Source organism: Mandrillus leucophaeus, unplaced genomic scaffold (genome assembly GCF_000951045.1).
Source record: "Mandrillus leucophaeus isolate KB7577 unplaced genomic scaffold, Mleu.le_1.0 Scaffold90, whole genome shotgun sequence".
Classification (NCBI taxonomy): Eukaryota; Metazoa; Chordata; class Mammalia; order Primates; family Cercopithecidae; genus Mandrillus; species Mandrillus leucophaeus.
This window is the reverse complement of record NW_012109808.1, coordinates 1,028,516-1,050,460: the sequence shown is the minus strand read 5'-3', so window position 1 is coordinate 1,050,460 and position 21,945 is coordinate 1,028,516. Positions and strand designations below refer to the sequence as shown.

The following is a 21,945-nucleotide window of genomic DNA, read 5'->3' as shown; positions in this document are numbered from 1 at the left end:
CCCGTCTACTTTCAGTCTACACTTCTTGAACTCATTTTTGCATGACTCTGAAAAAGATTCTCAGTAGAAGCCCTTGACTTGCTGGTACAGGAGTTGAGGCAGGGTTCACGTCCTTTGCCTTGGAAGGGAGTGGTTGTGATGCCAGGAACAGGAAGGTTACAATATTGCCTGTATGTTGATGTCTGATTTAAAAGAATAATCATGAACACAAGCCCTTTTTCTTTTTTTTTGCATATGCATTATCTTTGTGGGATGGGCAGACATGAATTGCTGGCTGAGTGTATGAGAAATGAAAGGCAGCCAATAAGCTTTGCCCTCACTTGGTAACAGGAGGAAAGACTATAATAGGCTGTTTCTGGGAGTTATGAGAATTATTTAGATCTGAAAGCAGGGTTGTAATTTTTTGACCCTAAAATAAATGGAATACGCACCTAGAGAGTATCATGTAACCCCTGATATTATTAAAAATATCAAGCATTTACATGATTTGAAGAGAAATCACAGTGCAAGTAGACACTTCATAGAGTCCCAGCCACTAGGATGGTTATCATTTCTATGAAGATTCACAAAAGTTTATGCTACTGATGGATAATTTTTTTTTTAATTGGGGTACTTATATAGTTTTAAAAATTATTTTGAAAATAAAGGCCTGAAAATCTGCTTCCCAAGTTTCTATTTCTCTTAAAGGTTATGATATCTTATTGCAATGGGGAGCCCCATGACCAGTATCACTGAGTTTCATCACTGTAGAAAAAACAGAGATTTCTCTTTTGGGGTGAAAACAGGGGAAAGGGATCTCAGTTGGCCTCTTTCTAAGTCCTTTTCTCCTTACCTCCACTCCTAGATCACCCAGGGAATTAAAACTCTGCCTGTTGGCCACTTAAATTAATGAAATTTCTCATGTCTAATACAGAAACATTGCCTCTGTGTGCTCTAGATACATATATGAATAGCACTTCTGTGGATGCCTCCCTGTCCTGGGCACCACGGTAATCCATGTAAATCACAGATTGGGTTTAAAATTCTCATCACCAGAAACCCACAGTGAGAACGGCTGAAGAGATGTAAAACATGAACAGGCTATCCTTTGGCCACAAAATTGGCTGATTGAAAATAAACTCCCAATTATTCTTTTTAAAAAGCCTGTCTTTCATGTGAAGGGGGGTCCTTTTTGGCCTGCTTTACAACTTTCTTGTTTTTTTAAAGCAAGACCAATGAAAAAGAGAGTTTAGTCCTTTTCTTTTTTTCTTAACTTATCCCTTTTCAGCCAATTTGTTGTGCTGATTAGTATTAATATGTGTTCTAAATGATGGGGATAATTTTGTTCGTCAGGGGACATCTGACAATATTGAAGACATTTTTGATTGTCCTAACTGGGTTGGGGATGGGGTGGTGCTACTGGCATCTAGTGAAGAGAGACCAGGGATGCTGCTAGACATTCCACAATATACAAGACAGCCTCGAATTATCCAACCCAATATGTCCATAGTGCTTAGTTAGAGAAACCTGGCCAAAAATACCATACACAAAGTAGAAAGAGTGAAATCTTTTTGATGATGATATGTTGAAAACATTTTATAGGCAATTGAAAATGCATCCTTTCATGTGTCATGAAAATGCATGACACAAAAGACCATGAGTTCCCAGGTCTTTTGTGTCATTGTTAGTTATGGCTACATCAATAAGCTTGAGTAAAACAGATTCTGATTTTGGAATCCTATTTTTATTTTTACTTAAGAAAGAGAAATGGGTTTGGATGGACAGCCTCCCCTCTATTGGCTATCCTAGGATGGAGTAATGCAGTTGCTGTTTTAGAGTAATCAGTCAGTTGGTATGAAATCTGCCAGAGCTTAGGGCATGTGAAAGTATCTGTAATTTTTATAACTTTTGTAAATAGGCTAGACATCATGGTGTCCCCTGCATTTGTTGTTATGCAAAAGTCTTATTTACTCTCACTTAGGAAACATTTGTTGTTTCAATTTGTTATATAACCTTATAGATTAAATTCTAAATATAGAAGTCACAGATGATATTATTTAATAATTTCTTGAGAGTCTGGATGACTAAAAGCAACTTCATGGGCTTGCTAGGAATGCATCTGGAATATATAACCACTTGTAATAGAAGGATTTTGATGAAATTAACCTAATTGTTTTTTTTAAGTTAAAGATCCAATATCCACTTGTAATAGAAGGATTTTGATGAAATTAACCTAATTTTTTTTAAGTTAAAGATCCAATATTAATCTTAAATCATACAACACATCCACCTCATTCAATATGTATCTTAGTCTCTCTGTTATACTCATGTCTTGAAAAAAATCAGTTAATTCAAATCTTGGGACCATTCCTCAGTTTCATAACTACATTGGGATATTAGAGGAATACTAGAAACATGATTATAATGCCAGAAATTAGTCTTGTAAAATGAAGGGGCATAATTCAGCCTATGGAATGTAACAGTGATACGAAATCACTTAGAATATGGAGACATATTGGAAAGGGCAAAAACAAAGCTAATATCTACTTCTGAAGAAGGCAGGCAAAAGGACATGGATGACGTGCTAATTACAAAGAATATTTTTCGAGAGTGAGGTGGTCAAATGTAGTATGTGATGGTTAATACTGAGTGTCAACCTGATTGGATTGAAGGATGCAAAATATTGTTCCTGGGTGTGTCTGTGAAGGTGTTACCGAAGGAGATTAACATTCGAGTCAGTGGTCTGGGGAAGGCAGACCCTTAATCTGGTGGACACAATCTAATCAGCTGCCAGCAAATATAAAGCAGGCAGAAAAACATGAAGAGGTGAGACTGGCCTAGCCTCCCAGCCTACATCTTTCTCCTGTGCTGGATGCTTCCTGCCCTCGAACATCGGACTCCAAGTTCTTCAGTTTTGAGACTCAGACTGGCTCTCCTTGTTCCTCAAGCTTGCAGACAACCTATTGTAGGACCTTGTGATCGTGTAAGATAATAACTAATAAACCTCCCCTTTATATACATCCCATTAGTTCTGTCCCTCTGGGGAACCCTGACTAATACAGATTTTGGTATCAGGAGTGGTTCTAGAGGAACAGAATATTAAAGATGAAGTTCTTTTGTTGGTTTTGGGATTTCTAGAGTTGGCTGCTTAATATGATTAGAACCAAAAATGCTAAGGACTCTACTTCTCGTAGTATGGAGAACACTGATAGTCCTTGACATTAACTGTTTAGAGAGTTATGCAAAATTAATGCATTTGCCACTCCTGATTCACAGCTCATGAGAGGCAAGGAGTTTAGTGACTCTGTACATCATACCTTTGACCATATGTGGAGAGTCAAGGAACATAATGAAGCTGATTGGTTCCTCCTAAGTTCAGTGGGCAAAGTGATGAAAGAAAATGATGAATTCAGGGATTCTGTCTCCTGGCCTTAGAAGCAGATACTGAGCCTCAAATCTGCTAAGATTTCCCTGAGTGAGAGTCTTATCTTCTATAGAGAAAGAGCTGAAATTGTGGAAAAACAGACACAAGCTCTTATTATACGTGCTGCTGACCTGCAATGAAACGTGCATGCACAGCCTCACCAGGTGTCTACTGTTAAAGTGAGGGCATTGACTGGAAAAGAATGGGACCCTGCAACTTGGAATGGGGACGTGTGGGAGGACCCTGATGAAGCTGGGGACACTGAGTTCGTAAACTCTGATGAAACTTCTTTGCCAGAAGGAACAGCTTCCCCATCCCCAGAAGTGGCAACATCCCCTCCTTGACCCATGCTGCCATTAGTCTTTCCACTTTTGTCTGAGGAGATAAACCCTGTGCTGCCTGAGGCAACAGCGAAGGCATCCCCTGAGGCAATTGCCAGAAAAAATAATGTTGATTCTCCTCAGGAGCCACCTGCAACACCCCTTTGCTTCTAGACCTATAGCTAAAGTCGTGGCGGACCCCTAGAGGTGAGATTGGGAGTGTGACCCCTGAGGAGGTGCGCTACATTCAAAAAGAACTGTTTGAGTTTTCTAATTTATATAAACAGCAATCTGGAGAACAGGCATGGTAATGGCTATTAATGGTATGAGATAATGGTGGAAGGAACATAGAGTTGGATCAGGCTGAATTTATTGATTTGGGCCCACTAAGTAGGAACTCTGCATTTAGTGTTGCAGCTCAGGGAGTTAAAAAAAAATTTCTGATAGTTTATTTGCTTGGTTAGCTGAAATACAGATTAAAAGATGTCCTACTGTGAGCAAGCTGGAAATGCCTGATCTTCCTTGGTTTAATGTAGAGGAAGGGATCCAAAGGCTTAGGGAGATGGGATGGTGGAATGGATTAGTTACTTCAGACCTACTACTAATCCCAGCTGGGAAGGTCCAGAAGATATACCCTTGACCAATGCCTTACAAAATAGATGTGTGAGGGCAGCACCTGCATCTTTGAAGAGCCCTATAATTGCTCTTCTTTTATGTCAGATCTAACAGTGAGAACCACAGTCACTTAACTGCAAAATTTAAGTACAATGGGAATAATTGGATCCCAAGGTGGCAGGGGCCAAGTGGCAGCACTCAACCTCAAAGGCAAGGTGGATGTAGCTATTATCATGGACAGCAGTGACAAAGCAGCAATCAGGATAGTCTGACTTGTGTAGAGCTCTGGCATTGGCTAATTAATCATGGTGTTCCTATAAGTGAAGTTGGTAGGAAGCCTACTGCATTCCTACTTAATTTATACAAGCAGAAAACTTCTAGGTCAAATGGACAAAAGACTAATTTGAATTATAAAAACAGAGAATCATGGCCCCTCAATCAATTTCCAGACTTGAGTCAGTTTACAGACCCTGTACCCCTTGAATGAAGGGGAGGCTGTATCCCCACTACGTTATGGACAGTTTATGCAGTGAATCTTTCTCCCATCCTTCCCCAAGGAGACTTCCAGCCTTTTACCAGGGTAGCTGTACAGTGGGGAAAGGGAAATAATCAGATATTTTGGGGACTACTGGACACTGGCTCTGAGCTGATGTTGATTCCAGGGGACCCAAAATGTCATTATGGTCCTTCAGTTAAAGTAGGGGCTTATCAAGGTCAGGTAATTAATCGAGTTTTATCTCAGGTCCAACTTATAGTGCATCCAGTGGGTCCCCAGACTCATCTTGTGGTCATTTCCCCAGTACCAGAATGCATAATTAGTATAGACATACTTAGCATCTGGCAGAACCCCCACATTGGCTCCATGCCTGGTAGGGTGAGGGCTATTATGGTGGGAAAGGCCAAATGGAATCCGTTAGAGCTGCCTCTACCTAGAAAAATGTAAATCAAAAACAATATCACATCCCTGGAGGGACTGCAGAGATTAGTGCCACCATCAAGGACTTGAAAGACGCAGGGGTGGTGATTCCCAACACAGCCCTGTTCAACTCTTCCATTTGGTCTGTGTAGAAGACAGATGGATATTGAAGAATGACAGTGGATTATCATAAGCTTAACCAAGTGGTGACTCCAAATGCAGCTACGGTACCAGATGTGGTTGCATTGCTTGAGCAAATTAACACATCTCCTGGTACCTGGTATGCAGCCACTGACTTGGCAAATGCCTTTTTCTCCATTCCTATCCATAAGGCCCACCAGAAGCAATTCGCTTTCAGCTGGCAAGACCAGCAATATACCTTTACTGTCATACCTCAGGTGTATATCAACTCTCTGGCTTTGTGTCATAATCTTATTTGGAGCAAACTTGATTGCTTTTTGCTTCTGCAAGATATCACACTGGTCCATTACATTGATGATATTATGCTGATTGGATCCAGTGAGCAAGAAGTAGCAAACACACTGGACTTATTGGTGAGACATTTGTGTGTCAGAGGATGGGAAATAAGTCCGACTAAAATTTAGGGACCTTCTACCTTAGTAAAATTTCTAGGATTCCAGTGGTGTGGGGCCTGTAGAGATATTCCTTCTAAGGTGAAGGATAAGTTGCTGCATTTGGCCCCTCCTACAACCAAGAAAGAGGCACAATGCCTAGTGGGTCTATTTGGATTTTGGAGGCAACACATTCCTCATTTGGGTGTGCTACTCCAGCCCATTTATCTAGTGACTTGAAAGGTTGCCATTTTGGAGTAGAATCCAGAACAGGAGAAGGCTGTGCAACAGGTCCAGGCTGCTGTGCAAGCTGTTCTGCCACTTGGGCCAGATAACCCAACAGATCCAATGGTGCTTGAAGTGTCAGTGGCAGATAGAGATGCTGTTTGGAGACTTCAGCAGGCCCCCACGGGTGAATCACAGTGGAGGCCTCTAGGATTTTGAAGCATGGCCCTGCCATCTTCTGCAGATAACTACTCTCCTTTTGAGAGACAGCTCTTGGCCTATTACTGGGCTTTGGTGGAAACTGAACGTCTGACTATGGGTCATCAGGTCACCATGTGACCTGAATTGCCTGTCATGAACTGGATGTTTTCTGACCCATCTAGCCATAAAGTGGGTCATGCACAGCAGCATTCCTTCATCAAATGAAAGTGGTATATGCATGATTGGGCTTGAGCAGGTCCTGAAGGCATAAGTAAGTTACATGAGAAAGTGGCTTAAATGCCCATGGTCTCCACTCCTGCCACCCTGCCTTCTCTCCCCCAGCCTACACTGGTGGCATCATGGGGAATTCCCTATGATCAGTTAACAGAGGAAGAGAAGACTAGGGCCTGGTTCACAGATGATTGTGGACAATATGCAGGCACCACCTGAGAGTGGGCAGCTATAGCACTGCAGCCCCTTTCTAGGACATTGCCAAAGAACAACAGTGAAAGGAAATATTCCCAGTAGCTAGAACTTTGAGCAGTGCACCTGGTTGTGCACTTTTCATGGAAGGAGAAATGGCCAGATGTGTGATTATATACTGATTCATGGGCTGTAGTCAATCATTTGGCTGGATGGTCAGGGACTTGGAAGAAGCATGATTGGAAAATTGGTGACAAAGAAATTTGGGGAAGAGGTATGTGGATGGACCTCTCTGAGTGGTTAAAAACTGTGAACATATTTGTATCCCATGTGAGTGCTCACCAATGGGTGATCTCAGCAGAGGAAGATTTTAATAATCAAGTGGATAGGATGACCCGTTCTGTGGACACCACACAGCCTATATCCCCAGCCACCCCTGTCATCGCCCAATGGGCCCATGAACAAAGTGGCCATGGTGACAGGGATGGAGGTTATGCATAAATTCAGCAACATGGACTTCCATTCACCAAGGCTGACCTGGCTATAGCCATTGCTGAGTGCCCAATTTACCAGCAGCAGAGACCAACACTGAGTTCTTGATATGGCACCATTCCTTGGGGTGATCAGCCAGCTACCTGGTGGCAGGTATTATATTAGACCTGTTCCATCATGGGAAGGGCAGAGGTTTGTCCCCACTGAAATAGACACTTAGTCCAGATACAAGTTTGCTTATCCTGTATGCAATGCTTCTGCCAAGACTACCATCACAGAATGCCTTATCCACCATCATGATATTCCACACAGCATTGCCCCTGACCAGGACTCACTTTACAGCTAAATAAGTGTGGCAGTGGGCTCACACTCAAGGAAATCACTGGTCTTACCATGTTTCTCTGTCATCCTGAAGCAGCTGGATTGATAGAATGGTGGAATGGCCTTTTGAAGTCACAATTACAACACCAACTAGGTGACAACACTTTGCGGGGCTGGGGCAAAGTTCTCCAGAAGGCTGTGTATGCTCTGAATCAGCATCCAATATATAGTACTGTTTCTCTCACAGCCAAGATTCGTGGGTCTAGGAATCAAGGGATGGAAGTGGAAGTGGCACCACTCACCATCACCCCTAGCGATCCACTAGCAAAATTTTTGCTTCCTGTTCCTGTGACATTACATTGTGCTGATTTAGAGTCTTAGTTCTAGTGGGAGGAATGCTACCATCAGGAAACACAACAATGATTCCATTAAACTGGAAGTTAAGATTGCCACCTGGACACTTTGGGCTCCTCCTACCTTTAAGTCAACAGGCTAAGAAGGGAGTTACAGCGTTGGCTGTGGTGATTGACCCCGACTATCAAGATGAAATCAGTTTACTTCTCCATTAAGGTGTCTCTTAGTATTACCATGCCCTGTGATTAAGGTCAATGGGAAACTATAACAGCCCAATCCAGGCAGGACTACCTCAGGAATGAAGGTTTGAGTCATTCCACCAGGAATAAAAAAAAAAAAACAAAAAAAACAAAAAAAACCCACGACCTGCTGAGATGTTTGCTGAAGGCAAAGGAAATACAGAATGGGCAGTAGAAGAAGGTAATCATCAATACCAGCTATGACCACGTGACCAGCTGCAGAAACGAGGACTGTAAATGCCATGAGTGTTTCCTCCTTTTGTTAAAAACATTTGTGAATGTATACACTTGTACTAAGATAATATCTTCATTTTATTTCCTTTTCCTTTATCGTGTAGCATAAGATTTATTGACCTCATATCAGCATTTAAGTATTGTTAACTTCATGTAATAGTATTTGGTTTGGGATTGGTGCGTGTCTGGTTGAAGAAGGAGAGTTACATTAAGTTAGGCGTAATTATGACCTTATTATTGTCTTTATTTGAAGACTATGTATGATCTCAGGTGATGTGTATGGGTACAAGTTGGGAAGGGGTGGATTTGTGATGGTTAATACTGAGTGTCAACCTGATTGGACTGAAGGGTGCAAAGTATTGTTCGTGGGTGTATCTGTGAGGGTGTTGCCAACAGAGATTAACATTTGAGTCAGTGGGCTGGGGAAGGCACCCTTAATCTGGTGGACACAATCTAATCAGCTGCCAGCAAATATGAAGCAGGCAGAAAAACGTGAAGAGGTGAGACTGGCCTAGCCTCCTAGACTACATCTTTCTCTCATGCTGCGTGCTTCCTGCCCTCAAATATCGGACTCCAAGTTCAGTTTTGAGACTCAGACTGGCTCTCCTTGCTCCTCAAGCTTCAGACAGCCTATTGTGGGATCTTGTGACCGTGTAAGTTAATACTTAATAAACTCCCCATTGTATATATCTATCCTATTAGTTCTGTCACTCTAGGGAACCCTGAGTAATACATAGTACATTGCTGAAGGAAGAAATCTAAACTCTCCTCTTTAGTTTTACAAAACAGGAACATTTAGCTTGTGTTCAACAGTTTAAATATTCTTCAAATTGCAGCCCATATTAGTTTCCTGTGGCTGCTATAACAGATTATCAAAAATTGGTTGGCTTAAAAAAATCATTGAAAATGTATTCAATCACAGTTCTGGAGGCCAGAAGTCTGAAATCAGTGTCACTGGGCCAAAATCGCTTTTCAAGTCTCATTGTGTTCCATCTTCTCATTGTTGTCTTGTGTGTGTGTGCGTGCGCGTGCGTGCACGTGTGTGTGTGTGTGTAATATCTCTCTACCTCCATTTTATAAAGACACATGAGACGGCATTTAAGGACCTTCAGGTAATCTAGGATAACTTTCCTATCTCAAGATCCTTAACATAATCACATCTGCAAAGAGTCCTTTTCCAAATAATACCACATTTACAGGTTCCTGAGATTAGGATTTAGTGTTGGTTAGAGGCGATGGAATTTTTAGCTTATCATACACATTGAGAAACAAACTAGTTGATTGCTTCATGGTACCTCCAGCATAAGAATTCTGTGATTCAAAGATTGTGACCTTTGGCAATTTACTTCACCCTTCCCTGAGTATTGGTTTTCTCATTTACAAAATGAGTCTAATAGTAGCAGTTAGGCCATAAGATTGTTATGAAGATTACATGACTTAATGCTACTCAAATATTTAGAAGAGGGGCAGGTATATAATAAGTTCTCACTGAGAGTCAGGAATCCTTACTTGTTGGTGCAGTTTGTGTTGATTATTTTCATTATTATAAAAGGAGGATTATGTGAGAAGATAATTGAGTACTTGCTTGGTGGCCTGTGATATAATCCATATTTCTTTACTGTTACTTTGTTTTGATATATTTAATCAAGGTGGATCACAAAACTGATTACAGTACTGACTTGGCGTCTGAAGAATATGTTTAACCTGCTTTGTGGATTTTGTTTAACTTTGTCTACGACATGGGCAGACTAAGCCAACTCCCAAATTGAGTAGGCAACTTAGAAACCAAGTCTTACGAAAGATTCCCTTAAGACTAATAGCCTTAGGAGTAGCAGAGATATGCTGTTCCCTCAGAAAAGAAATTACATTCTACTCTAAAAATATATAATTCACTTTTTCAACTTTTTATGAATATAAATAAAAGCTCAAACTTTTAGATTGTAACAGAAGTCCTTTCCTGCTGACTTGAATGCCATACCTAACATAACTTCAGTTGAGTCCATCCCTGGTTAAGATTGCCTTTCTACCTCTAAAACTTTAAATTGTCCCTTTCCTCCCATTACTATTGCAGTATAATTCCTTCACATTTGTTAATAGCAACACAACATATTGCCTACAAAACATTTTCTAGGCCAAAATTTTACTGAGTTTTAACATGCTATGTTCTAACATATATTTTAAGTGTACTCATTTTAAAGAAGGCACTATTGTGCTTGACATACTAATTGGCAAGGTATGTAACTTCATCCAGGGGCTATATGTTAAGCTGATAACACAGTCATTGATGGGTGAGACTGAAAATATTATTAATGGGTTTTTCACCATTAGTATGATACAATTAAATAAAATTTCAAATAACAATGTCAAGCATGTACCAATAGAAACAATATTTCCAGGCTGGGCATGAAGGATTATGCCTATAATCCCACCACTTTGGGAGGCTGAAGTGGGAGGATCTTGTGAGCCCAGGAGTTTGAGACCAGCAAGACCCCATCTCTACAAAAAATAAAATAATTAGCTAGGCATGGTGGTGTACTTCAGTAATCCCAGCTACTCAGGAGGCTGAGGCAGGAGGATTACTTGAGTCCAGGAGCTTGAGGCTGCAATGAGCTATGATTGTGCCACCACACTGCACTGAAGTCTGGGCAATGAAGCAAGACCCTGTCTCAAAAACAAAAAAACAAAAAAAAAAGAAAGAAAGAAAAAATACTTCCATTTTTCCTCTGTGCATTTCACCAATAAATAACCATATATAGTTCAAGTAGAAAGGCGATCTATAAACCTTTTGCTATTTAAAATTAGCAAATAGTTAAACCATATGAAATTGCTGTTTTTGTAGGTTAAGAAAAGGTTGAATGTGATAGTTTCACATGGCACAAGGTAAACAAACAGTATCCCTGTGAAGAGGTTCAGTTTTTCAGAGCTATTAAATGAAAGTTGCTAAATAAAACATTCAAGAATATAGGAAATTTTTGCATTTTCCAGTTACATATATTTCTCCCAATAAATATAAACTGAGTCTTGCTTCCTGTCCTCTACTTTAATGTCAATGATTATGGGAGCAAACATTATTAAAAGAAGAAAAATAAGCAAAAGAAATTCATAGAGGGGAAGGCTAGGTAGATAAAAAAAAACAATAAAAAATGCAGATTGTTACAAACTTTGTAATCATTTCTGTTTGACAGTGTTTATCTCTTTATTTTCTTACTCATTTTTATTTCATTTTTATGTGTCTCATAAAGTTGGATATCACTCAGTGTTTAGTTCTTTGGTGTCTGATCATAGAAAGCAGATTGCCCTGGCATTTTTAAGTATTGTAGGAAAAGAAAGTCATTTTCATGTATTGAGATTTATTATTTGAATACATTTTTCAATATAGCAAAGCACACCTACAAAATTTAATGTACCTGCATATGCAAGTGTGCTATACTTGTAGAGCATCCGGTAAAATTTTATACCTCTGTTAGAGAGAATGCAGATAATCAAATAGTTGCACACACTCCTCCCCTCCCACTTTCCACCTCTCTCTCAGTAATCGGTGATATAGGGAAGGGTATTACATTTTCCATAAAAACCTCCCAAACATCCATTCATCACTTTCTGGGCTTGGGGTTGTTCTAGAATGGTAAGTAGTTGAGAAGATGACAGATCACTGATGAAAGAGATTATTACTTGTAGGACAAGGTCAATGACTCAGGAAGGGGAATGGCTTTAGAGAGTAAGGTGCACAGACCTATTATGAGCTGCACTAAGAAGTTTGTAGTCATACAGTATTTGTTTTATGGTAAATTGCTTGTTTTTTGTATCAATGAAGTTTCATTATGAGAAGCTTCTCATTAGGAAACACATTAGTTTGGTATTGATTACTTCCATGAATTCTTATCATCTGCTTCTGTTTTATCACAGTTGTCAGATTCTTATGACCTGGATGACAATTTCTTGTCATACCTTGTAGGACATTGCATTTTGGGATAGATGTAAATGAATAAACTGAGACCACCTCATAATTTTAAAAGCAATCTTACTCTGAGTCAGCATGTGTACTGCATACCATTAAAAATGAATGGGAAAAAAAAAAGGAAATGACTGTGGTTCAATAATTTATGAAAATGTTACGGTTTTATTATTATCTGTCTCTGCCTTTTTAAAAACACCTATCACTGTAGCATATAGGTACTCAGACAAAACATTGGTTTCTAGCTCAGAAATGATGGAAAAAAATTTCTATTTCCCATATGTTTCTTAGTAGCTTGATGGATGATTGTCAAAGAGTGAGCAAAAAGGTAGATATAAAAGAAAAAAAAATCAAGTAGCCAGCTAATTTATATAATGCTTTCTGTAGACAATAATACTGTTGTAGATATTCTGGGAAAACCAAAAACTTCACTGGAACGTCCTTCAAATTACATAGGAAGCAAGAAGTCACTAGGGGTTATAAAGATGGACACAAGATTGGTTAGGAACTTATGCTGAGTAGTTCCTTATACACATCATTCTACTTTTGCATGTTTGAAATTTTTTCATGATAAAAAGTTTTTTAAAAAATCTCAGGATTTAACTGTTTCCCAGTAGCAATTTATACTCTGAATATGGAAATAAGAATGTTCATTGTACACATATACGAGACTCTGTATTTCATAAATACTTCCTATTTTCATGAAATCTTGATCTCTACCTCTTTCTTGAGATGGCCTATACAATTCCACTACCAGTAAACATCCTCAAAGTCTCTAGCCGTGCCTCCTATGCACTGTTCAGGTAACTTGCCATGAGAGGACAGAGGTAAGAAGCACCACAAATAAAGAAGCAAGAGAAATTTCCTGAGGTTTAGACTGAGGAGAATTGGAAGAATGGAAATGTAGATTAAAATCATTTTTAGTTATAAGCCCATTCCCCCCACAAGCAGCATTAATATTAGTTATTATATTAGCACTAATATTCATACTAATTCCAAAGGCTCTAATATTATCTAGTCACTAATTTGGAATGTCAACATGTTTTATAAAAATGTCTTGGCGAGGTACCTGGCCAACCCCAAAATGAAAGGAATGGCTCCAAATTATACAAGTGTGGCTATGGAGAACTAAAACTTAATTGGTTGCTGCTATCTTCACCACTAATGTATTCTTTAACTATAAATGAACAGCATTGCCAAGAACTGCTTCCTACTTTCCATGCTCTGTAACATCTAGATGCTAAGACTCATTAAGCTTGTATGTACTAACTTTCTGTTAATTGAAAAGGAGACAAAGGATGTACCCAGGTCCCTGTTCCTTGCTGATACTGATAGGGTCTGTCAAACACAAAGATTGTGTGGTGGTGGGCGCCTGTAGTCCCAGCTACTCGGGAGGCTGAGGCAGGTGAATGGCGTGAACACGGGAGGCTGAGCTTGCAGTGAGCCAAGATCGTGCCACTGCACTCCAGCCTGGGCGACAGAACGAGACTCTGTCTCAAAAAACAAAAACAAAAACAAAAACGAAACAACAACAATAAACACACACACACACACACACACAAAAGATTGTAACGAACTTCTTTCCTTTTGTTGATCTCTATCAACTTTATGCTTATTGAGAGAAGGTCATCCATTCCTAATTATGTTCTAAGGTCAAATGCCACGTAAATTCCTCTCATAGTGATTTATAATAAAATGTTACAAACATGATGTATAGAAAACAATCATTTTAAACTTGTTCCATGATCAGATACCACATGAATGAATTTCATTTTGCAATATTCCATTTAGCTGGGCCTGTGCATTTTCTTCATTAACCCTTTCTTGACTCTGGCTTCACACAGATTTGGGTAATTCTTTCTCTATACTCTACGGTACGATTCAGTTCTATTATAGCACATATTATAGCACGTAAAGAAGCATCGTGTTGCCTTCTTTAGTTTGTATGTCTGTCTCCTCCTACTGGTCTCTAAATTTTTTTGAGACCCAGGATTATTTTCAATGCCCACCACAATGACTAACTTTGTAGCTTTCGACAAATGTTTGTTGTAAGTAAATGGCTAACTCAACCAAAAAAATAATAATAATAAAAATGACTTATAGTTGTCAATCCTTTGAGTGATTTTGAGTAGATTTTCTAATGTAAGTCGATGTCTCTTGGCTTTTTCCTTTTCCTTTTCTCACATATCCCATGTCTTTACACTGGGGCTACAGATAGAAAGGGAAATATTTTGCCTATTGACTTTCAATTTCATATCCTGCCATTGAACTAACCTCTCCATTCTTTATATTTCTCTACTTTTCTAATATTTAGCATCTATTGTGATCAAGGCGATCAAATACTATTTATTATTACACTGCCCTCAAATTCCTTGTGACATTCATTCATCTAAATCCAGCCCTACCTTCCATCTTTCTGCTTTGCCATTTGCCTTTTCCAACCACTGGTACCCTCTAAGTCCTTCTAGAAGAGTGAGTCTGTTGTATAAAAAGACAATCTTTTGAGATCCATAGTTTTCAGGTCCCAGGACAGTAGGCAAACATTTCTGTGTAGGATGATTTAAGTGATCTCTTAAAGAGCATGCAAAGTAGTACCCAAAGTATTGGCAGACATTGCATTTTTTTCTTTTTTCTTTCTGAGACAGAGTCTCCCTCTGTGGCCCAGGTTGGAGTGCAGTGGCCCAATCTCGGCTCACTGCAACCTCTGCCTCCTGGATTCAAGCGATTCTCGTGCCTCAGCCTCTCGAGTAGCTGAGGTTACAGGCATGCACCACCACACCATGCTAATTTTTGTATATTAAGTACAGATGGGGTTTTATCATGTTGGCCAGGCTGGGCTCGAACTCCTGGCCTCAAGCGATCCACCCATCTTGGCCTCCCAAAGTGCTGGGATTAGAGGCATGAGCCACTGCGCCGGGCCCAAACATTGCATTTTCTTGAGGCTTTACTTTGATAAGCACATTGTCCATTAAAATGTCAGTGATTTTTCTCCTATGTTTTTAAAAGTTTTTCTACTCCTTTCTGGTCCAGGAAACTTAGAGAGCATTTGTTTTCCAGGGTCAGGAATATTTGGCCAGCTTTTATTTATACTTTCCCTTGAATCTTGGAAAATAAAGGGAATGTTATGTGGTAATTTAGAGGTAAGGAACATACCTCTCCCGAGGGCTCTGCATCAGGTTCAGTTTAGGGTTGAGTTTAAGATTCAGGTTGATTATTATTATTCTTTAGGCAAAGAACCCACCCATAGAGTTCCTAGTTACAGATAATTTTTTCTATTTTCTACTACATCCAAAATCTCCATCAAGTTAGGTAGAACAGGTTGGTAATTCAAACTAAAAATAATATGTGGCCTGCCTGCCAGGATCTGTTTTTTTGTTGTTTGTGTGCTTGTGTGTGTGTGTGTGTGTGTGTTCCTTTTTCTTTGTTTCGTTCTTTCTTTTTTTGTTGTTGTTATTTGTTTGTTTTTACAAAGAAGGTTTTATTAGAAGGAATCTATTGACTTAGGCAATTCCAAAAAAACTTGTCAAGATTTTTATATTACATACTTTTAGAATAAAGCTAAGTTTCTTATAAACTTGAATATATTACCCATGAACATGGTATGAATATGAGAAAACATTTTAACCTCCATTTTGCTGGTAGAAAAATAAAATCAGAGATTTGTTTCTGGTCATATGGGCCTCTATGGCCCCAGAAATAGATTCTGTGACTTATGAAGTTCACCAGAATGCGACATCTGTTGATAAAAGGTAAATGCCAAATTGGTGAGTGAGTTGGTATTATTTAACATTTATCAGAAAGCAATAGAGATATTTGCTTTGAGGAGTTCGAGGTCTTAGATTGGTGTATCATTTAGCTCATTACTGACATAAAAATCATAAAATGTCTTGGTTTTATTTTGGGAAGGTAGCTATAGAATCTTTAAAATATAACAGAAAATTTCCCTGACATAGTAAAGCATGACTATTTGGAAATTTGTTTTTACATCTGTTTTGAAAATAATCATTTAGCTAAGTGGTCACATCTTGATAAAAGACTCCCAGTGTCCATCTAATAAATGAGACTGGATGAAAAAATAGATTCGAATTTCATGCCTTATATTTTGTCCTTGGAAGACACACTAATGCTTTCCTGTCTACCACCTCTTAGAAAAGCATAAGGATTCACTTAATCTGACAAAAAAAATTAGTCTTTAAAATTGAAATGGAAACAGAACAATAATTTATAAATTATTGTGTTCCGCCAGTTGCTCAGTTGTGTTGTTTATGTAATATTATGTAGTAACTTATTCTGAACCATTATTTTAAGAATACCACAAGCTTAAAAAGGTTTTGAGAGAGAATTTTATTAGCCTACCTTGAGAGTGAATCCACTGATAACATTTTCATAACCTCCCTTGGTAACACACTCATTATACAATCATCCTTATTGCAGGTATTTTATCCTCTTACCAAACAGGAACTTTTCATGCTACAGTTAATTCTATTAGCTTCCTCATTTCCACTAACGTTAGAATAGAATATCTAGTTTATTTCCTTTGAGCCTTACTTAGTGTACTGATTCTTGAGAGAGGAGGTGTGGCATCCTTTGCTCTCAGTGGGAACAAACTATACCATTACCTCTGAAATGGCATGAGCCAGCATGTTTCTTAATATATTTTGCCATGCTTGGTGTTCACATATTCAGCATATGAGGGAGGTGATGGATAAATGACTTTTTAAAAAAGCTGCTGTAAAGCCTTTTATAAAGAATGACCTATTTTATTTTAAAACTTAATATCATCCGGTGGTTTCCTATGGGCCGAGGAATGACACAAAGTAAAGGAAATGTTGTTCCAGAGATGATGGCTATTTTTGACCATTTTCCTTTGTTTCTTTTGGTCTAGTGCATTGGGTCAAGGATTTAGGGAGAAAGAAGAGATTGAGTCATAGTTTCAGAAAAGAAAGGGTGAGTTCAATTTCCTCATTTTGAGTTTTTCTTTCCTTTTTTTTGGTCATGAATGAATTCACCATGTATAACTTTACAGAGCCTTCTTGATTCCCCTGCCACCCCTCTTCCCACACCATCCCCAACTCTGGGTATCTCTAGAGGTTGATAAACTGTTCTCAAAACCAAGTAACAGTCAAGGCACCTGGAGAGGTTTGGGCAGCAAGGGGAGGGGATTGGCTATCGACATGGATCTAGACAGGCCAATCGCAAGTGAAGGCTACTGTTGTCTCCTAACAGCTGTTCTGTGGCCTCTGTGAAATGCGTGGTGGCTTTCATCCAGATACTGGGCAGCTGTTGCCTCACAAAAAGCATTGCCACAATTGGCATTAATTGGCTCTCTGTTGGTGGCCTCCACTGGCAATTCATTGAACCTTTTCTTTCCCTGCCTTTCTCCTACTGTCTTTATCTGCCTTTTCCTCTTCATTTTTGCTTTCTCTCTCCTTTTTATTTCCTTTGTCTTCTTTCCCCCCTCTGTCTTACCAGTAGGTAGCCTGGAAAATTAAAGAGAAGCCACAGTTCCTGAGGGAAGAATGCATTAACACCTCAGATGGGTGCTGTCTGCCAGCACTGGAGAGGAACCTACGGAGAGGGCTGCTGGGAGACAATGCTCAGACCTCCCAAGGCATCAGCCTGCCCTCCCGCCCCCAAGTTGCTTTGCTCAAGGTGTGTCAGAGTTTACTGTGGGACTGTGTATTTTATCCATTGAGCTTCTCCTTTCACCACAAGGCAGAGAACACGGCTGTGTTTTTAGAATGGATGGGCCCACGGGGAATTTTGAGTGATTCAGTAGTTGTGGTGTAAGCCCTTCATCATAACTCCCTGTCAGGCACAGTCACTAGAGGCAGAAGGTTCTACAGTTTGTGATTCCTTGCCCTGATAAGAGCAGCGCTGTTTTAGGGGTTGTGTATGGCAAACTTAATCTCAAATCCAAAATCAGCATAGCTGCTGTTTCCAGACATTTTTGGATTTATAATGTATTTATTTGACAAGTTTTTAATAAAGTAAAAATGAAATGCCATTTTTTTTATTATGCACTTGACAAATCACTTGATTTAGAAAGAATAAAATTCCACAAAACAAAGACAGCTTGAAAGTCCATGGTATGAACCGTTAAAATCACAGAACTGTCTGGATGCTCTTCTGCTCCTTCAAATATAAAAAGGAAATAGTAGTAGCAACTGTTGTGCTTAAAATTTCCAAGTCTGCTTTCAGATTATCCAACTTTATTTTCTCAATCTCAATTTTAGAGTCAAGAAGAGGACTAAAGAAAAGCTAGTGACTCATATACTTGTTATTTTCCAACCAGAAAGAGGCAACAGTAGGACATGATGCTCTTTTACTATGGGAATATAAAAAAGTTAAAACAATTTTGCAAAGTTTTTTTCATAAAAAGCCCAAAGCATTTTGCCCAAGGCTGCTTCTCTTTGGAATTTAAACCCCATGTACAACATCATATGGGGAAATGCAACCAACATGCCACTCATTTGTTTGCATTTAACTCATTGCATGTTGATTGCTAAGAACACATACATGACCAAGAAGATATCCAAGCTGCTAAGAACACAGCTATCCAAGCCCTTTGAAAGGACACATGAAATCTAAACAAGGAGCCTCAGTCTGGACAGTCTTAAACAGATGTGAAGTCCTCACAGCCTTTGCCATTTTGAAGATTAAATTACTAGCAAACCACTTTCGACAAGGGTTTTAGTTCTCAGAGTAATGACCAGGACCCGTAACAGACATTAAAGAAAAAAAGTGAAGCTTATTTAGAGTTAGGGAAAATATCCCAACACCAGCTGGGACTCCCTAATTTTGGTAATCTGCTTTCTCTCATCTATATGATGAGAAAAATCATACTCTGTCACCTTAGGATTATTTTGTTACTTAATGAGTATAAAATTACTTGAAAATCAATATGATAAATACTCTTAATAACTGGAACAAGCAATTGTGGACCATGCATAAAAAAAGAAATAGCTTTGGAGAAATGTAATTTCTTGGATGGACAGATTGTCTATCTGCTAGAGGAATGGCCCACAGTTTTGTGATTTGTTTATTCATTCGTTTAGAAAAATGACAGAAGAAATCTGAGAAATGAGATAATCAGATTGGCTGTGTATCTTTTTGTTCTCGTATTTTTTTTAAAAATTCCCTTCGAACACATCTAACCTCAATAAATAAATAAATAAAAAGAAACAAAAGCCCCCAACAGAGTCCTAATTCTAATTTATAACCACTTAAAATCTGGATATGCTTTGAACTTTGCATTTAAAAGAAAAGTTTTTCTGATTTTCTATCAATCCCTCTCCTTAGCTTGCAATTCACAAACGTACTTTTCTCCTTCAGAGCTAAAGCGAGTGAGAGACAATTGGTTTAAAGCTGCTGAAGTCTCCATTGCAGGGGAGCACTGGTTTAATTCAATCAAGGTAGAATGAAGGTCTGAGAAGGGATAGATTTTAAGGCTTGGGCAGTGAGTGGAAGCAGCATTTCCTGAGTCTACAACGCATTCTGCCATTGTTGGTGGGAACTATCGCAATATAGCTTTCGTATCTCCACCAGTTAAAATACCGTGTTGTCAACTCCCTGCCTTTGTTCTTTCTTTTTTCCCATAAGGACATTGAGTAGTTTGAGAAGATACATGCAGTAAATGTACGTTGTATATATTAGTAATATTCTTTTGCTAACATTGTACGCTAGTCATAGGGAAAATACAATTTTTCTATATGGTTTATATTATTTTTCTAAGCTTTGAAGTATTTAACAATTTTGTCCATGAGATACAAATTCAAAACTCATCGGGAGCCAAACTAAGGAAAAAAAATGAAATAATTTGTAGGGAATGCTGAGAATTGTGTCACAAGAGAGGGCATTGCACAAGGCCACCACGTTTTACAATTCCAGGGCACCCCCCATTCACATCCTATTGTATGTGAATGGTGCCCCCTAGTGTAGAGCAATGCAGAGGCCCTCTACGTGCCCTGTTCATTCATTCATTCAGAACATCCACATTGAGCTGTGCGCCAAGCATGGTTCTAGGTGTTGGGGAGGTAGCAGTGAACAAAGTGGACAAGAATCCCTGATCTCACAGAACCTAAAGGCATTCTCTTTTGATTATTATTTTTTAAAGGCAAAAAGCAACCTGCCAACCAAACAAAATGCATCAATATGCAGAATTCAGCTCACAGGACCACAAATTAATGACTCTTGTCTAGACTTCTGAATTATTTCTGTGATCATGAAGGTGTTAGCCACATGGAAAAAATACACAATACACTAACCACAAGCTTGCACCTACTGCTTAGCTTATGCCTAATGAGAGCTCTGGCTATATAGAAAACTCAGCTAATTAATTTTCAATTACAATTTTACACCCCATCCCGAAGTCTGTACTTGCCTTACCTTCTTCCAAGAAAACATAATTCCTAGAGGTGATCTGTTAGGTAACACAGGATGAAAAAGTAGAATAAAATGGGGATCATGCCATTCTGCCAAAGCATTGTCTGCCTAAATATCTATCCTAAAGACTCATGGGAGAGGCAAGCCATTGAAAAATGGTCAGGGTGGCATCTTGAGCCAATTCAGTCTGCTCTTAACCTCCTATACATTTAATTAAAATTTTTTTCAAACAAAAAGGAAGATTCTTTAAAGTATCAGGTCTCTTGGGGTTATGCTAACAGAAGCAGGTGAAACACCAAATTTAAAGAGCTTTCATAAATAATTAATTTCTCAGCCTTTTGGCTTCTTAATGCTAGTCAATGGAAAGTTTTAATTTTATCTGCAAAATGAAGCTAAAAGAATGTCACCTAGTTCCTTCCCTGTCTGGAGGAATTTGGATTTTTTTTTTTTCATTAGAAGCTTGGGTAAAACTAAGAAGAAACCTGTATTCAAGTTTCTGCAAGAAGCTTTAAAGAAATGCTGTGATGGTACTGAAATAGTTTACAAGTTTTCCACCTACAACTCACTTTGCATTTTCTTAAATAAGATAATGACTCAAAAAAATTTAAAGGACCTAGGTCACAGATCTTACGAAGAATTGGAGTCATGGTATAAAGGTGTAAAGATTGTATATAAACATTCATATTTTCCAAGAAACAGAGCAAAGACCACCTGTGATAACTCTTCCTCTTTTCTACCTGCCTTCCAGGATCCTTTCTTTCCAAAATCCCTCATAAATTAATGATAATGATAATCGGAAGAGAGAGTGTCGGCCAAATCAATCTGCACATTATATTAAATTACTTTTCCCAAAGTTTGGAAGTATTTCCTGAAAGCTGTCAAGGGTATTAGTTTTCTTCTCTCTCTTTAAATCACAAAGCAAAATTCCACTGTCTCTCCCCCACCCCTTCTAAAAAAAAAAAAAGTTGTCGAGTTTTGCTTTTCTATTCACTGCAGTCCTGGCCAAAGTAAAGCCCTCTTTCTCAATGACGTCAAGATCTTTACCAAGATTAGGCTTTCATTTCTCTATTGCAGCAATTAGCCAGGGAATGTATAAAAGGCGTCAGGGAGACTCACTGGGTTGCAGAGAGAGGCACTTTGCACCACAGACAGCTAGCAAGAAGGGAAAGACAGAGAGTGAGAAAAAAGAGGAGTCAGTCGCTCCTGGGGAAGAAAGTGAGACTGGGAGAAAGAGAAGCACAGAAAGTGTGTGTAAAACGGAGTAAAGAAAGAAAAAAAAAAAAAAAAAAA

At 38.9% G+C, this 21,945-nt stretch overlaps 1 protein-coding gene across 1 annotated transcript in view; it reads left to right on the top strand.

The window, feature by feature from the left end:
- Window positions 1–2,808: 2,808 nt before the first annotated feature.
- Window positions 2,809–21,945, top strand: part of DIO2 (deiodinase, iodothyronine, type II) — a 28,495-nt gene continuing 9,358 nt past the window's right edge. Inside the window, exons 1-2 of the mRNA XM_011969699.1 lie at window positions 2,809–2,962; window positions 17,743–17,922. The gene's annotated coding sequence lies outside the window, so the exon portion shown is untranslated. The remainder of the gene's footprint in view (window positions 2,963–17,742; window positions 17,923–21,945) is intronic.